At 44.0% G+C, this 7,601-nt stretch overlaps 1 protein-coding gene across 1 annotated transcript in view; it reads left to right on the top strand.

Moving 5' to 3' along the window:
• The first annotated feature begins 438 nt into the window (after positions 1-438).
• Positions 439-7,601, top strand: part of ADGRF5 (adhesion G protein-coupled receptor F5) — a 66,595-nt gene continuing 59,432 nt past the window's right edge. The window contains 1 exon segment of the mRNA XM_006190725.3: positions 439-721. The gene's annotated coding sequence lies outside the window, so the exon portion shown is untranslated.

The raw sequence follows: 7,601 nt of genomic DNA, 5'->3' as shown, positions 1-7,601 counted from the left end.
TTTATAGTTTGATGCACAAATATTCTGAGTTTCCCTGGAAATCTGGGAGAACTAGATGCCCCTGAATGTGGCATATTTGAAACGCAGCCCTGTCCTAAGCTCAGGGGTAGGACCAAACAACTCCTTCAGGTCTTCCCACATTCAGGATTTTTTTATTCTCTGACTTCTTGGCGCTGCTAGAAATGGAACTCATCGATAATTGTAATTTTCTTTCCACTCTGAAAATGCAATCTAAGTAGGTGGATATCTTCGGAAGGTTTAAACTGGGCATCCTACAGCAGTCATGAGCTCAACCCCATTTTGGATTTGCTTTGGTTTCATTTTCTGATCTTCTTCCCTGGAGGAAGGAAAGGAAGAACTCGGGGCATTGGCCAAACAAGTCTGGCCACTCAGTGGTGAGGTTTCCAGATAAGAAGGATCTGAAGGACTTCCAGTGGGCGTGAGGGAAATTGCACACGCCATCCGGGGAAGAGGACCAGGAAATCACTCCTGGCTTTCAAACAGCAGCCAGCCATCGGGGATGGTTCTGTGAGGCTCGGAGGACCACGACACGGAGGTCAGGGGTGAGGCTGAGCTCGGCTCAGAGCTGCCAGTCCTGCCTGGAGCCCTCCCTCTATCGAGCATGAGACCGCGGGGTAAACAGCCTCACAGGGGAGACCTGGAAGCTTGTTAGACGTCCGAGCAGAGCAGGCACTGGCCTGGGGACCACCGTGCTGGGCAGGTAACGGGCATTTCTCCTACTGGGGTCTGTTTCCCTTTGCAGCAAGACCTCAGGGGCACCTAAGTCACTCTGACATGCCTTTCGAGGCGTCTTCTGATTCCGACATTCTGCCCGATTTTCTTTTAGGTCACTGTGACACCTATGGAGGAGTGTAAAGCCTGTCAGGTCAAGGGCATCGTGTATGCAGCCTGTAGGTCAAGTGGATGAAACTGCGTTTAGGGAGACCGAGTGTCAGGCAGCTAGCTGGGATCCTTTTAGGATTTCCTCTATCATTAAGAGAGCTTTCTTTTGCTTTTTCTTTCCTTTGAAATGAGTTTTCTGATCCCTGAGCCAGAAAATATACCATGAAGACCAGAGCGTTTGATTGTGAATTGCAGTGTGAGTGTTTCCGTGCCAGGCAGCCTCGTTGTGGCTGTGCTGATGGATGGGGAGGGTATAGCAGGATGGGGGTCGTGGACACGGGTTATCCCCAGCCCCCAGGCAGTGCTGGGAATGTGCAGTGTAAACTGCAGCCCCCTACCCAAGACTGAGGGGAAGCAGGTTTGCATGTCAGTGCTGGGAAGGAGGGCAGAAGAAGAGCTGGGATTAAGAGGAAGCAGACTTCCCTGGAGGGTTCTAGAAGGGCAGACGTGACCTACGATGTGTGGTTTGCTTAAGCCATGTTTTCTCAGACTTTGTAGAAAGCCAGGCTACACAGCTTTACTGCAGCTCAGTGCTTCTCTTCATAAAGGGCTAGTTTGAGGACTCTGATTTTTGAATTATGCAAGTAACACGTGACTGTCTTCGTCCTGTAATAGAATACGGCTCACAGGTTTTCAAGCCCAGCATACCCCATATGCAAAGTTAGCCCACCTATAGTTTGCTGTGTATCTTACCAGTTATATGATTTGTTTTCCTGTCTTCTGAGCTCTTAGGACAAGCCAGGGCTCATTGGAGGACAATAAATTCTCATTGTCAGATCCGTGTGTTAATCCTTAGCACCACCTTCCTCTCGCTGGAAAGCAAAAATGATCCATGGGGAAGGTGAACACCTCTTGTAACACTTAGAAAGATCTGGAAGTGTTTTATTCATTTTCGCCATTATTATTTTTGTGTTGGTTTTAGCTTTGGCAATTAATAATAATAATAACATCCCATGGATTAAACTCTAGATTTTCCAACTAATAGTTTAGGTTTCTATCTTGAAGGCCATCAAAGACAGCCTTGTTACAGGAGATAAAAGAAAATTAACTGGACAGATAATAAATAGATAGACAGACAGATAGATGATAGCTAGCCTGCTAGGTTAAATGCTTGGCCCAGGGAGGATGGGGAGAGAGTAGGAAAGATTCCTTCTGTATTTAATGGGTAATAAATGTGTTTAACACATGGGTTCACTTTCTATTTCCTTTAAAAATATTTTATTTATTTATTGTTTTGCTTTGTGGGAAAGTAATTAGGTTTATTTATTTACTTATTTATTTTAATGGAGGCACTGGGGACTGAACCCAGGACCTTGTGCACACTAAGTACACACCCTACCACTGAGCTGTACCCTCCCCCTCATTTGCTATTTCTTTTGGCCTTCTGTAAAAAGGTGTCCTTTTATTCCCCCCTCCCCATGCATTGTTATGAGACAAATGAATAAGAAAAAAATCACTGTGAACTTGTCAGTATTGGATTTGGAAAGAAGGTGCATAACCAATGTCAAATCCAAGAATAACTACAAAATACTTTCAGTTGCTATTTGGTATTTTCTAGCTCTTTCCAAGGTTTGTCTGCCCCAAACCAGAGGTTTCATTTGCCCAGCTGATTCTGGACATTCTGTGGTGCTTTCTTGACCATCCCGTTAAGTTTGCCTGCCTTGACTCTTTTTCCGAGTCCTGGAGAGTTCTGATTAGACATTTCACGCTGCTGCGTAGTGCTAGCCGCTGGTAGAGACTTTCTCTTCCTTCACCACATCACAGGTGAAGCAGGTAGCGCGTTCTCATTTCACGGAACACAAAAATGAGAGGCTCAGGGGTTGAGCTGTTTGCCCAGCATTATGCAACGAATCTTTTGGGGGCCCTGAGATGAGCAGCCCAGATCTCTGACTTTCCCACCCCATTCTTGGTCGGGAAAATGTGAGGACAAAAGTCTCATGGAATAGAGAATTAATGGAATAGGCTGGATTCTGTCAGCTTTGTAGCAACATGGATTCCCAGTTTTGCAGAAACTCTATAAATAGATCAAATTACTGCCTGGTCCAGATTTTAGCAGGTTAGAATACCTCCTGTCTAATCGGTATGACCCCAGAAACTTAACACAAAGGAAACAATGCCCAGACACTTCCCTGGAACAACTGAGTCAGACTCTCGGGGGAAGGGACCTGGACATGATTTTTCGTTCGCCTAAATTGAGAAGTAGAAGCAATGCCGGTTCATGTAAACGGAGAAGTTGGGGCCAGCAGCGCCCACAGCGGTGAGCATCGTGTATTCAGATCCTGGCTGCTGCCATTCATGAGAGGAACAGCCCCCTTTCACGTCCGCAGGTGAGGACACAGAGGCGGCTCCAGCTCCCCCAGACAACAGCCCTGCCTTTTGAGTTTAAATCAGAAACAACCCCACTGGCATCCTTGCAGATTCATTGGCTCCTTGTTCCTTGCAGAGTTTACAAAATCAGATTAAAATGTTCTCGGTAAACAGGATGTGCTCTTCCACTGCCAAACGGCCATGGGGGTCGGGGGGCAGACATACATTTCACTCAAAGTCATTTGAACAGGTTGTGTCTCAATTCCAAGAAAAAGAAAGATTAATTATCCTCTGCATCATCTGCCACTTTCTGGATTGATCTACAGATGGATAGACAATAAATCAGGGCTTTTTTTTTTTTTTAATGTAATTGAAGTATAGTTGATTTATAGTGTTGTGTTAGTTTCTGGTGTACAGCATAGTAATTCAGTTTTTTTATGTGTGTGTGTGTGTGTGTGTGTGTGTGTGTGTGTGTTCATTTTCCTATTCTTTTTCATTATAAGCTATGACAAGATGTTGAGTGTAGTTCCCTGTGCTGTACAGTAGGATCTTGTCATTTAGCTGTTTTATATATAGTTTTTGGTACCTAGGGCTGTTTTTCAATCATAAGATGTGCCCCTAGAATTTCTCCCCCCTCCCAACATTTCTCAGTACAGCCCAAATTAGTACTGGCCATTGCTATAATTTTGTCTCCTTTCTCGGGGGTCCTGGGAAGGGCTCTTTCCCCGGTGCCTGCCAGCTTCAGCACAGAGTGGGTAATGCAGGAAAGATTGCTGAATTCAATCTCTGCGGGGACACTATGAATTCACAAGGTATTTGCCAGCTCAGCACTTCAGCTCCCATTGTGTGATTCTAGTGATGATGGTTAAAATAATTGGAAATTTACCTGTTCCCTAAAAGATAACCACAAAAGTGAATCCTTTAAAGTCCCAGTGGCGTGGAAGCCTCTACCAAATAGACATGGGGAAAGCAGTGGACAAATGAAGGCAGAGATTCCTTTCCTTTAATTAGCTTCTGCTCTTCATGCGGAGGCGAGGCACAGGCACTGGGAATTTTAATCATAACATTAATGTAACATTTAATCATCAGCTAATATTTACTGAGCCCTCGTTCTGTGCCAGGCACTGTGTTCAGTGCTTTACAAAGATTGTTAAGTCAATGAGTTATTCCAATAATCCTATATCTCAGGTACCATTATAATACCTATTTTTTAGATGAAGGACACACAATTTTAAGTTACGTTGCCTGAGGCACACAAAGCTGGCAAGCAGTGAAGTTGGGATCCCAGCCCAGGCAGTCAGACTTACCAGTCCATTTGCCTAATGACTGTGTTATGCTGCAAAAACCACCTGAGTGCTGCAAAAAAGATCCACATGGCAGGGCCAGAGGGGTGGCTGAGGGGAGGGGTGCAGGGCATTCCAAAGAAAGATGTATCTCTCGAGGACAGGAGAAGAGGCAGTGTGCTATAAAGGGTCAGAGTTCAGATTTGGCAACAGACTCACTGTGTGACCTGAGGTGTGTGGTTTAATTTCCCCAAGTCTCAGTTTCTTCATCTGTAACCTGGGGATACTGATAGTTCTAACAATATAGGATTTAAGGATTAAATGAGCCTGGGGCAAAGCACTTAGTCTGATGCCTTGCGTATAATGAGGGCTTGATAAATGATAGCAATTATCGTTGTTACCAAGTGAATAAGCAAGACCTGAAATAACGAGGAAATCTCAGAAAGGATGACTGAGGCGTTTCAGTTGCCGAGAATAGTATGAGAAGAAGCTGGGAGGTAGCAATCCGTTCAGCCCATGTTTATGATGAATATTTATGACACATTTTGCAAAAGAAGGTATAATAAAAGCTTGTAAGTCAGCCTGCCTGTTCTGTATCCAGGTTTATTTATTTATTTTTAACACCTTCATTGTGGTTTGGTTCCTGTATAGTTAACTACACACATTTCAGATGTACAATTGGATGAATCTTGATAGATGTCTACACCAATGAAACCACCACCACAATCAAGACAGCTAAAGAACACGTCCATTATTCCCCAAGAAGGGCAATTTTCAAATCCCCAATTTATCCCTTCCCACCGCCTTTACCACCTGGTAACCATAAGTTTGTTCTCTGTCTGTGAGTCTGCTTCTGTTTTGTAGAAAAGTTCATTTGTGTCCTTTTCTTTTTTTTAAAGATGCCACATATAAGTGGTATCATATAGTATCTTTCTTTCTCTTTCTGGCTTACTTCACTTAGAATGATGGTTTCCAGGTCCATCCATGTACCTGCAAATGGCAGTATTTTATTCTTTTTTTATGGCTGAGTAGTATTCCATTGAGTGTGTGTGTGTGTGTGTGTATATATATATATATTTACCACATCTTCTTTATCAGTCATCTATTCCATGCAAATGTATCCAGGTTTAATGGAAGAAAAATGTGGCAGGGCTCAATTTACCTTAGGTGGTAGTGACCATGCTCGCCAGGTGAATTAGCCCAAATATTCTCTGGGCATTTGAGAATGTTTAAAGTATTTGAATATGATATAGTAGCAATCTATGAAAAGTAGTATTCTAGGAAAATTAATCAGCTGATGCTGCAATTGGAGATGATAATGTCCAAACCAATATGGCGGCCAAGGAAAAGGAAACAAAGGTGGCGGAGGTGTTCACAGGACTCAGTGAATGGCTGAGTTGCTGCAGCCCCTCCTGCCCTTGATTTTGTGTCTAGGAATATATGTGGGGTTGTAAGCCCGGGAAACTTAAAATGAAACCAGTAGTTGGCAGGTCTGGGAAAGGACAAGAAATGCATTAGTCCCCAATGAGCTGAATTTAGACCCAGGTGGAAATAGTCCAGTTGGAGAGCTGCTCCTAATATTTGGCAAAGAGATCAAGGATGAAATAAAGTTTGAGGAATTCTCACGTAAACTGATCATTAAAACTAAAGAAGTGGACTAACTCTTTAAGAGGAAGGGTGTCAAGAGAGATTATCCAAGGGCCCAGGAGAGGCTTGGCGGGCTCAGTGGGACATGTTACAGGATGAGGAAGATGGAATCACAGGAGGAGGGAAAGGAGCAAAACCTGGAGTGAGGAGCGACCCCCAGGGGAGGAAAAGGGGGAGGCGTTAAATGTTGTCTGAGACCTACGAGAAACCAGGGAAGACACGGACAAGTGAAGAATGTCACACTTGATAAAACACTTTTCATAATAAGGTGAGGACTAAAGTCAGACTGCCCAGATTAAGGAAATCTTGGAATGGCCATGACTTCTCAGGGTATTGTATTTGGGGGGAAAAAAAATAACAATTTTTCCACTTTAAGTAGCACACACACATGGTTCTTAAAAATCTAACAAGATGCCTTGGGAGGGAAATGGAAATTCAAGAGAAGTGAGGTCACTGGCCACAGACACCAATGCCTGCTGTCAGAGAGATGGAGTGAGCGAGGGCCGGGGAAGGAGGGATCACAGAGGGCTAAGATGGCCCTGCCAAGTATTAAAATGTTGGAATAGTTTAAACCACGTGGTAAATAAATAACTTCTGCCCCAAGCTGCTGGAGAGCCCAGAGTGCCCTCCACACCTCTGCCTCCACCACCCAGCCTCGACCTCCTGCACACCTCCCCACTCTCCAGCAATGAGAGCCCCTGGGGTTCTCTACTCTTGCAGTGACAAGCAGCTGCTCTGATGGGTCCACTACCGCTGTCATTAAAATACTCAGTATTATTTTGAATCTCATCTCCTAAAGCATAGAACCACAGAATTTTAAGGCTGGGGGCCACGCCCAAGCCCTCTGAGGCTCTAGACAGCCGTGCCGCCAACCCCAGGGCCACCTCCAAGGCAATCGGCGTGCACCCCCGGCATTGTTTTGCGAGGTTTTAGGGAAACCCGTCCACGTGGTAAATGAAAGCAGCAAGATGGATGAGATAAGAGCAGAGTTTGGGACTTAATGTTTTCATGGCGATGGCAATCTCTCGCTTAAAGGTTAAAATCCTGCAGTGATTTACAACAAGGAAAGAAAGATAAAAAGTTATCAACGCCGCACACATGGGCTGTGTGTTTTGGAAAGCTTGACCCCATTGTGTACAAACAAATGTTCCTCTGTAATCTGATAGGACTGAGCCACCCTCACACAATGCTGCTACAGGACCTTGTTTTAAGGCAAAGGAGAATTAAATAGGGGGAAAAAATTTCAAGGCAGTTGGTTAATTGGTATTGTGTTTCGTGTTTGTGTTAAATAAATGTTTAGCTTCTCGTTTGGCATGGGTGAGGGATAAATCAGCTAATTAGATGAGGTCAGCAAAGATAAGTCTTATCTCACAACATTGTAAAATGACTATAACTCAATAAAAAATGTTTAAAAGAAAAATAAATTAAAAAAAAAAGTCTTATCACCTCTGCAGTTGAAAA

This window comes from Camelus ferus, chromosome 20, assembly GCF_009834535.1.
Source record: "Camelus ferus isolate YT-003-E chromosome 20, BCGSAC_Cfer_1.0, whole genome shotgun sequence".
Classification (NCBI taxonomy): Eukaryota; Metazoa; Chordata; class Mammalia; order Artiodactyla; family Camelidae; genus Camelus; species Camelus ferus.
The sequence above is the reverse complement of the archived record's forward strand: the minus strand, read 5'-3'. Positions and strand labels throughout refer to the sequence as shown.